We start from the raw sequence: 9,341 nt of genomic DNA, 5'->3' as shown, positions 1-9,341 counted from the left end.
TGCCACGTTTATTAATGAGCTTGTGAGGGAATTCCTATACTCCTTAATTGGGGTATCTACTGCATGGAATAGGCATAACCATGGGTTCTCAGGTAACTGTATTTTAGCTATTACTTCTATATATCTTATTATTTCTCTCCAATATTCTTTAATCTTGGGACAATCCCACCATATATGGGCCAAACTTCCCGTTTGTCCACAATTCCTCCAACATTTCCCAGATTGTCCCTCCTGGTACTTTGCCATTATATCTGGGGTCCTATACCATCTTACTAAAATTTTATAATTTGTTTCTATCATCTTACTATTATCCTATAATAATAGAAAATAGGATAAATTGACTTCTTACCCATCTTTCTTCACAGAAAAGTTAAAGTGGTTTTCCAGCCAAAATGTGACTTTTTAAAAAAAAATAACCTATCATACACTTATCATACACAAGCTTAAAGCATTCTAGTAAAGTTAGTCTGTAAACAAAGGTCCGTTTTGTTAGGTTATTACAGCATTTTGTAACTTTATAAACTTGCAGCAGACTGTGGCCATCCTTGGTGTGGGCATCTGAAGCCAGACTGTATTTCTTCCTGGATCTCAGCCTTGCAAATCTCGCACATGCTCAGTGCTACACAAGCAGTGAAATAGGTTTCAGGTCAGGTTTCCATAGCAACGGCAGTGCCAGAGGAAGTTGCCGCCCCTTAGCTATGCAAACCCCTCCTCCCTCCAGGAACCAGGAAATATACTGCATTTATAACAGACACCAGCAGCAAAAAGGTAAGAGGCTTAAAAATATACTAATTGTAAACTAAATCATTTGCTTCTGTGCAGATATATCTACATAACAAGAGATATATATCTTGTTTTATATATATATATGTATATATATATATGTGTGTGTATGTATATAGATATATCTATATCTCTTGTTATACATGTATCTTATATATGTATCTCGTTATATATATGTGTGTGTGTGTGTGTTTCTCTCTCTCTCTCTCATATATATATATATATATATATATATATATATATATATATATATATGTGTGTGTGTATATCTACACCCAGCGGCTACTTTTTTCTGTACAGCTTTTCATTAAAAAAATAATTGCAGCAACAAAATTAATATATGCGTTGTTCGATCAAAAATAATTGCAGCAACAAAATTAATATATGCGTTGTTCGATCACTTACCCCATCCACGTCATGGCTACAGTGGCTTACCCCTGCATCTCCCCTGAGTCATGGCGTTTGCTGATTATCACGGCCAATCGGGTCTTAGGTAGGACTCCCACCCAGTTGTGTCTCAGAACCCTTTTCCCATGAATGACCAAGAGGAAATTAGTGTCACAATAACGATTTTAAATTTGCTAATGTCACACAAGTGGGTGGGCTTTGAGCACGGTGCTCTCTGCGCCATGGTCACCCTTTCTTGAAGCCTATTAGAGCCTTTGGGCTCTAATCCAATGCTTACAAAAATAAACAACCCCACGTTGTAATCCATGCATCCATCAACCTTCATGTAGATATAGGGGCATGGATATGGGGGTGTGGTGCGTTTGCCTCCATTATGGACCATTTGTTATGTGTGTGTTAAAATCCCTACTTCATATGTGAGTTCAGAGTTTTTAATGGTACAGATTTTAGAAAGGCAACATTTACTCAAATAACCACTATTTACAACCAAGGTATGCAGAATACCATCTCTTTATGCCCAACACATTGAAACTTCAAGCAGATGGGCTACAGCAGCAGAAAACCACACTGGGTGCCACTCCAGTCATCTAAGTACATGATGATATTGAGGCTACAGTTGTCACAGATTCACCAAATTTGGTCAATAGAAGATTGAAAAAATGTTGACTGGTCCGATGAGTCTCATTTTCTGTTGTAACATTCAGATGGTAGGGTTTTAAATTTGCATTAAAAAAAAAAAAAGTGAAAGCATGAATCAATCCATCCTGCCTTGTATCACGGGGTTCAGGTTGGTGGTGGGGGTGTAATCAGGGCTGGTGCAAGAATTTTTGACACCCTAGGCGAAACCTCATTTTGCTGCCCCCCCCATTGGTTCTGCCCATGGCTCCACTGCCTTTGCAATATGTGACCCGCCCGACCATTACACACACACACACTGACCCACCTACCTGACACATACACTGACCTACCTGACCATTACACACACACACTGACCCACCTACCAGACACATACACTGACCTACCTACCTATTACACATACACTGACCCACCTACCTGACCATTACACACACACACTGACCCACTTACCTGACACATACACTGATCTACCTGACCATTACACACACACACACACACATACTGACCTACCTACCTGACACATACACTGACCTACCTGACCATTACACACACACGCACTGACCTACCTACTTGACCATTACACACACTGACCCACCAACCTGACACATACATTGACCTACCTGACCATTACACATACACTGACCCACCTACCTGACACACACACACATACACTGACCTACCTGACCATTACACACACACACACACTGACCTACCTACTTGACCATTACACACACTGACCCACCAACCTGACGCATACATTGACCTACCTGACCATTACACACACACACACACATACACTGACCTACCTGACCATTACACACACACTGACCTACCTGACCATTACACACACACACACTGACCTACCTACCTGACACATACACTGACCTACCTGACCATTACACACACACCCTGACCCACACATTGAGCTACCTGACCATTACACATACACTGACCCACCTACCTGACACACACACACACATACACTGACCTACCTGACCATTACAAACACACACACACATACTGACCTACCTAGCTGACTTCTTATTTCCTGCACTACTCTTCCCCCCCCCCCTCCCTCCACAGCTCGCTGTAGATAGTGATCCTCCCTCCTCCTTACTTCTGCTTCATCGATCATTACATCCGGGGCTCTCCTCAGCACTGGGCGGTGTTGCTCTGGTGTCGGCTAACAGATGCTGCACCTCTCGATGCTCTGTTCTCCACCGAACCCCCGCCCCTCCTCCCCACACACACACACACACACTGCTGTGAGCTTTTACTCTGTGAAGACATTGGGGGATTGGAGGCATACAGAGGTTGTGGCTGCGCCCTGGGGGGTAGTGTGCCCTAGGCGACTGCCTACTCCGCCTAGTGGTAGCACCGGCCCTGGGTGTAATGGTGAGGGGTATATTTTCCTTGCCACACTTTGGACCCCTTAGTACCAATTGAGTATCATTTAAACACCACGGCCTACCTGAGTATTGTTGCGGACCATGTCCATCCCTTTATAGCTGCAGTGTCCCCATCTTCTGATGGCTCCTTCCAGTTCTACACTCAAAACGGTGCTGTGAAAGCTGTACATAATAAAGTGTCCAGTATGTATGTATTTATACCTATACACAAACACTTTTTGTTTCATTATATGTGCGTTACTATACATATTATGTGTGTACATATATACGTTTTTTCTTTACTAACTATACAAAATATAATTTTAGTTATTTCTCATTTAACCCAATTTATAATTTTTTGTGATCTAATAATTTTTTTTATTCTTACATCTAACAGATCTTACTGATAAAAAATAATGGTAAGTAACTTTTTAAATTTCAAAAACAAACTTACGTTTATAATGTAAAAGTTACATGTCTCTACTTCGTATTGTAGTCATGCATGAGCTTGTTTGGCTGTGCTTCTCCCGTTTTCAGCTGGTCTGAAGTCCGCTCTCTGCTGACATCACACAGATCAGTCCAGGCACCGTGTCATCTCGACTCTGGAAGTCTGGATGCGCCAGGTGCTTGGACTGCGAGCCATCTCAGTGGAGAACCGCTGAGTGACAGGCAGTAGCTCTCCGATTGGCTTGGTTCTCACGGATCCCCCTTGGCGATGTTTGATCGCTCTATTCTCAGTGCAAGGCACCGGTGGACAGATGCAGCATTGGTCACATGCTGCATCCACCTTGGTAAGTATAACGTACAAAAAAAATCCACCACAATTCTCTTTTAATGTTTTTTTCAGTGTGTGCCAAAAAATAAATGTAAAATCCACAGCTACAAATACAGTAGCTGGTGACTTAATCTATGGACACTTACCTGTCCAGTGAGGCTGCAATGTCTTTTCAGATCAGCTGTTGGTAGCTGCCGCCACCATGACCAGTATGAGAAACTGGCATTGAATCCATTGGGATTCATGGTCATATCCCTAATGTGCAAGCGCAAATCATGATGCACTCTCCAAATGTCATGGGGGCAAAGGAGGGAGGTTCTAACGTTTGATGTACCAAACATCGCCTATGTCAGATTGAAGTGTAAATATGTACCTGTCAAAAACAGTTGTGGGAAGGCAGATAAGTGTAGCTATAACTCCAATTGGAGCCTTGCAACTTCACAGCTAGTTTCCCAATGTGCATGCTTAAACCATGTTGCGCTTTGACAATGGAAATGTTGCATGTAAAGGAGGAAGGGGGAGACAAACCTATTGGACAGACCATTTCTCGTACCAATGTTGACTGTGAAGTGTGGTCAAGGAAGCAAGACAGTTAATTCATTGTTTGATTTAAAAAGCCCTCATTTTATTGGCGTAGGTATCTAAGGGATGGGGTAGGTGAGAATACAGGAGGACATTGGATAGGGGGGGTTATTTTCTGAAGGCATTCCTGTAGGCATTACAAGTGCAATCTCTAAGTGTGTGTGTGTGTCCATAAAGAATTGTAAAATTGACAATGCTCTTGATAAGTAGAAAATATCTTTTAATGTAAAAAAATTATTATTAAAACATGGTGCAATACTGCCTCAGATTGAAGTTGAAACCCCCTCTGTTAGCAACTACATGGGAGAGTGTAAGCATTATTAGAAATAGCTTGAGGTATCATGAAGTGTAACATGTGTAATTATAAAATTAAATAAAAAAAAGAACCATGATGAATTACTATCAAACATTATTTATTTAAATTAAAATAAAAAACATCTTTCTTTAAATACATTTTTGCCAAACAAGAATAAATATTAAATCAAAATTCGTAATAAAATTGATTTTATTTATTAACCTATAAAGGATAAATAGGTAAAGAAAATATTTTTTGGTTTATGCTACAGAGACAAATGTTGCTTGAGGAACTATGGTCACAATATACAGAGCCAGAAAACGATCCAGCGTTTCCATGTAATCCATTACAAAAGATTTTCATGCTTCAATCAACAGAAACTAAAGAGGAAGGTGAAACAGAACGTCTTGGGAATAGGAAATGGTGCAAGTGCAGAAAATGCATTCCAATATTACTGATAATCTATAAAAAAAGCCCAAAAAAAAAAAAAAAAGTGATCTGTTGGCAGTGTATAAAAAAAATTATAATAATAAGCTGGTGTGGCGACATTCCTAGACTCCAGGACAGGTAAGTGTCCTAATATTAAAAATCTACAGCTGTAGTCTGTGTAGCTGCTGGCTTTTAGATTTCTGAAAAAGGTAGGCAGACCTACGATTTAACAAATTAAAAGTTCCAATATATAGTGAATTATTTGTTATGCAACTGTAATCATTTTTATTTATTTTTAAGACGATTGCGGAAGACAGCTTATAGAACGTTTACTGCATGGATCTATGGCTACCTGGGAAAGGGAAACCGGAGAGTCATCCCATCTTGTGCTGTTAATGCTGTACGAAACGCTTTGTTCCAGATCCCAACGATTCATGTCGAATTCATGTACTCTAATGCTTATGAAGCCTCAGAACTGGCCTTAGAGTAACATTCAATTTAAATTATTTTATATAATTTTTTTTACATTATGTTAAAAATGTTATGAAAAAAAATAAAAATAGTAAAACTGAATGAGAATATGTATACCTTTTTTCATTTTTTATTTTATACTTACAAGGTTGTTAGATACCACAAACCAGAAATGGATATCCTAGTTTAAATAAAACATATTCGGAATCGGTCTCCTCTCTTGTCTTCCAGTATCAAAGGTATAAATTGTTCAACCATTGGGCTGTGCATTTCAGCATTTCTAAAAGAAGTATAAAAATAAAAAAAATAAAAATGTAAACTCCATAAAAATTTGGAGAATTGTAATATAAGAGCACCTGGATCATAAATCAAAACGGTATTGTCTACAGCAGGGGTGGATCCAGAGCCTAGTCTCAGGAGGGGCACTGCCAGAAAATATGTTTTTTGGGGGTAAATTTATCAGGGAAATTGCTGGTGTTAGCGATTCAATCATCACGGCGCCACGGTTGTTATGGTGTCAGGATGATTGAAGCACATTACTATTATTACATTGTTATAAAAAATTAAATGGTTCAACTTACCATAATGCAGAATCAGTGGGAGCCCCGAGCGTGTCACCTGCTGCTGTCACCTGCCATTGCGGATTGTCACTTGCCACGTCGCCTGTCACCAGATGCAGATTGTCACGCCACCAGATGCAGATTGTTACTTGATACGTCACCAGATGCAGATTGTCACTCACCACGTCCCATGCCACACGTTGCAGAGTGTCACTTGCCACGTCACCTTTCACCAGCTGCAGTTTGTCACATCCCATGCCACACAATGTGGATTGTCACTTGCCATGTCCCATGCCACACAATGCAGATTGTCTCTTGCTCTGTCCCAGGCAGCAGATTACCAGTCAAGCAACAGAGAGATGAAGTAATCTCTCTGCTGCCGTGGCTGCCTGCACACTGCAGTGAGGGCGGAACTGCAGGGATGCAGGGCGGGCGCCTGGCAGTGAGAGATGTCATCTCTTTTCTCCCCCGCCCGCCGGCTCCCTGATTGGCCAGCAGACGCTCAAATACTGTCAGTGAGCTGAGCCAAGCCACCCGCTGTCTCTTAACAGAGCCGCCGGCTCTCTCATCCTCGGCGACACCTGCCCGCCCACTCACATTCTCGGAGGTGGCAATTGTCCCTTTTTTTTTTTTTTTTTTTTAAGGCATTTGGATTGCAGATAGGCTTGTGTAAGCAGATAAAAGTCTGTTTACATATGCCGCTCTATAGAGGTGAATGGAGGGTCCTCATGAAAAACAGACAGGTAGACCTCATCGGACCAATCGTGTGAAAGGGGCCTAAGGCTGCTTTCACACAGATGCATTGTGGTTTTCTTACATCTCAACTGACCTTGATCTTCACTTCTTCCTCAGGATTCCTGCAGCTGGTTGTGGCTGTCCCCCATGTGGCTATAACTGGTGGCTGCTGCTGGCTGTCCTCAAGGGCTGGTACTTCGGACAGGTGCTGGTACTGCTGGCTCTTAGGTCTGATTCACACCTATGGCATTTTTTGTGCTTTTTGCAGATTTGCTCTACAGAACGTGTTCCATTTCAATCCAATGTTAAATGGATGTGGTGCAAATTTGCAAAAAGCACAAAAAAATGCATAGGTGTGAATCAGGCGTTACTGCTGTTGGGCACTGCCTGCTGATACCACCGGCTGGTACTTGTACTGCTGGCTGGTACTGGTGGCGGTTACTGCTGTTTGATACTGGTAATGCTGCTGGGTACTGTTGTTCAAATTGTGGGTTCCCATGCGTTAGTGTGACAGAAAACAGAAGCATGCGGCTGCTGTAGAGAGCAGAAGCGATGCTTCATGTCATAGGCGGGAGTACATTTGGTATCACGCCACCTGAGAAGGAGCCAGCTGGCTTCCTCTAGCGAGGGCTCCATTCTTTGTGCTGATGCTCAAAGATGGAGGGTCGGGAACCCGCGATCTGGGCATGCTGACCCGACATCTCAGAGCAAGACATGGCGGGCCACATCAGAGTGCCAGCGGTTGGGCACCCCTCGAATAGCCCATTGAGCTTATGCGTAGAAAAAAAAAAATTTTTTTTTTATAGTTGTCACCACACACTTCTGTGATAAAAAGTGTGACCAGGTGCACAACAAAGACTAATAAATTTCCACCCAAAAATATAGCTCCACTCACGAGAGAGAGAGATTTGTTTACTTTCTGGTGTGATATAGAAATACTAAATGTATGTATTCTTAGTGTAACGTGACCTTAGATATAATCTGACCTATAACCATATATTTAAAAAAAAAAAAAAAAAACGCACACACAAATGTATGAGAATATAGAATTTTATTTCGAGAGAGAGAGAGAGAGAGAGAGAGAGAGAGAGAGTATTATTTAGCTTAGAGTAATGAACCTTTTTCATACTATATTTCTTAATTTTTAGTTTTCCAAAATCATTTGGATCTTCAACCTAGAGGATTAAAATAAAACAAAAATTAAATTATGAATTTAATAAAAATATATACACATTTGTGAATAAATTGCATTATTTTGTTCATTGCTTACCTGTAAATGGCGTAGACCAAGTAAAGATGAATTTCTACAGTCCAACAGCTTCTGCAATAAAAATAAATAAATTCACTGACTATATTTCATCATTCTATGATAAGGGGGTATAGAGACATAAAATCTACCTGCCCAGCACAGCACACGTCCCACCACCGCACATCTGACCCCACACCTCCCCCCACCACACATCTCCCATGTCCCCCAGCACAGCCCACCCCCCCACCACACATGTCCCCCCACCACACAGCACATCTCACCTCACACCACATATCTCCCATGTTCCCCAGCACAGCCCACGTCCCCCAAGCCCATGCCCCCCATCGCACAGCACATGTCCCCCAAGCCCAGCACATCTCATCGCACATGTCCCCCCACCACACAGCACATCTCACCTCACACCACACATCTCCCATGTCCCCCACCGCACATGTCCCCCCAACGCACAACACATCCCACCGCACAGCACATGTCCCATGTCCCCCCCATCGCACAGCACATGTCCCATGGAGGACAGTGTCAGTAGGGCAGAGGACAGTGTCGGTAGAGTAAATGGTGTCAGTAGGGCAGAGGACAGTGTCAGTAGAGTAAATAGTGTCAGCAGGGCAGAGGACAGTGTCAGTAGAGTAAATAGTGTCAGCAGGGCAGAGGACAGTGTCAGTAGAGTAAATAGTGTCAGCAGGGCAGAGGGCAGTGTCAGCAGGGTAAATGGTGTCAGTAGGGCAGAGGACAGTGTCAGAGTAAATGGTGTCAGCAGGGCAGAGGGCAGTGTCAGCAGGGCAGAGGGCAGTGTCAGCAGAGTAAATGGTGTCAGTAGGGCAGAGGACAGTGTCGGTAGAGTAAATGGTGTCAGCAGGGCAGAGGGCAGTGTCAGCAGGGCAGAGGGCAGAGGGCAGTGTCAGCAGGGCAGAGGGCAGTGTCAGCAGACTAAATTGTGTCAGTAGGGCAGAGGACAGTGTCGGTAGACTAAATTGTGTCAGTAGGGCAGAGGACAGTGTCAGTAGGGCAG

At 42.5% G+C, this 9,341-nt stretch overlaps 1 long non-coding RNA gene across 2 annotated transcripts; it reads left to right on the top strand.

Moving 5' to 3' along the window:
* Positions 1–509: 509 nt before the first annotated feature.
* On the top strand, positions 510–5,869 carry LOC143974877 (uncharacterized). 2 transcript variants are annotated; one of them, XR_013272290.1, is made up of 4 exons: positions 512–768; positions 3,613–3,634; positions 5,139–5,434; positions 5,597–5,869. It is a non-coding gene; the product is annotated as an uncharacterized LOC143974877 (long non-coding RNA). The 2 variants fall into 2 exon arrangements; XR_013272289.1 differs by lacking the exon at positions 5,597–5,869 and having other exon boundaries at positions 510–768; positions 5,139–5,590.
* The last annotated feature ends 3,472 nt before the right edge of the window (positions 5,870–9,341 follow it).

Source organism: Lithobates pipiens, unplaced genomic scaffold (genome assembly GCF_037356315.1).
Source record: "Lithobates pipiens isolate NorthernLeopardFrog02 unplaced genomic scaffold, aLitPip1_a1.2 Scaffold_13, whole genome shotgun sequence".
Taxonomy (NCBI): Eukaryota; Metazoa; Chordata; class Amphibia; order Anura; family Ranidae; genus Lithobates; species Lithobates pipiens.
This window is presented reverse-complemented; position numbering and strand designations above follow the sequence as displayed.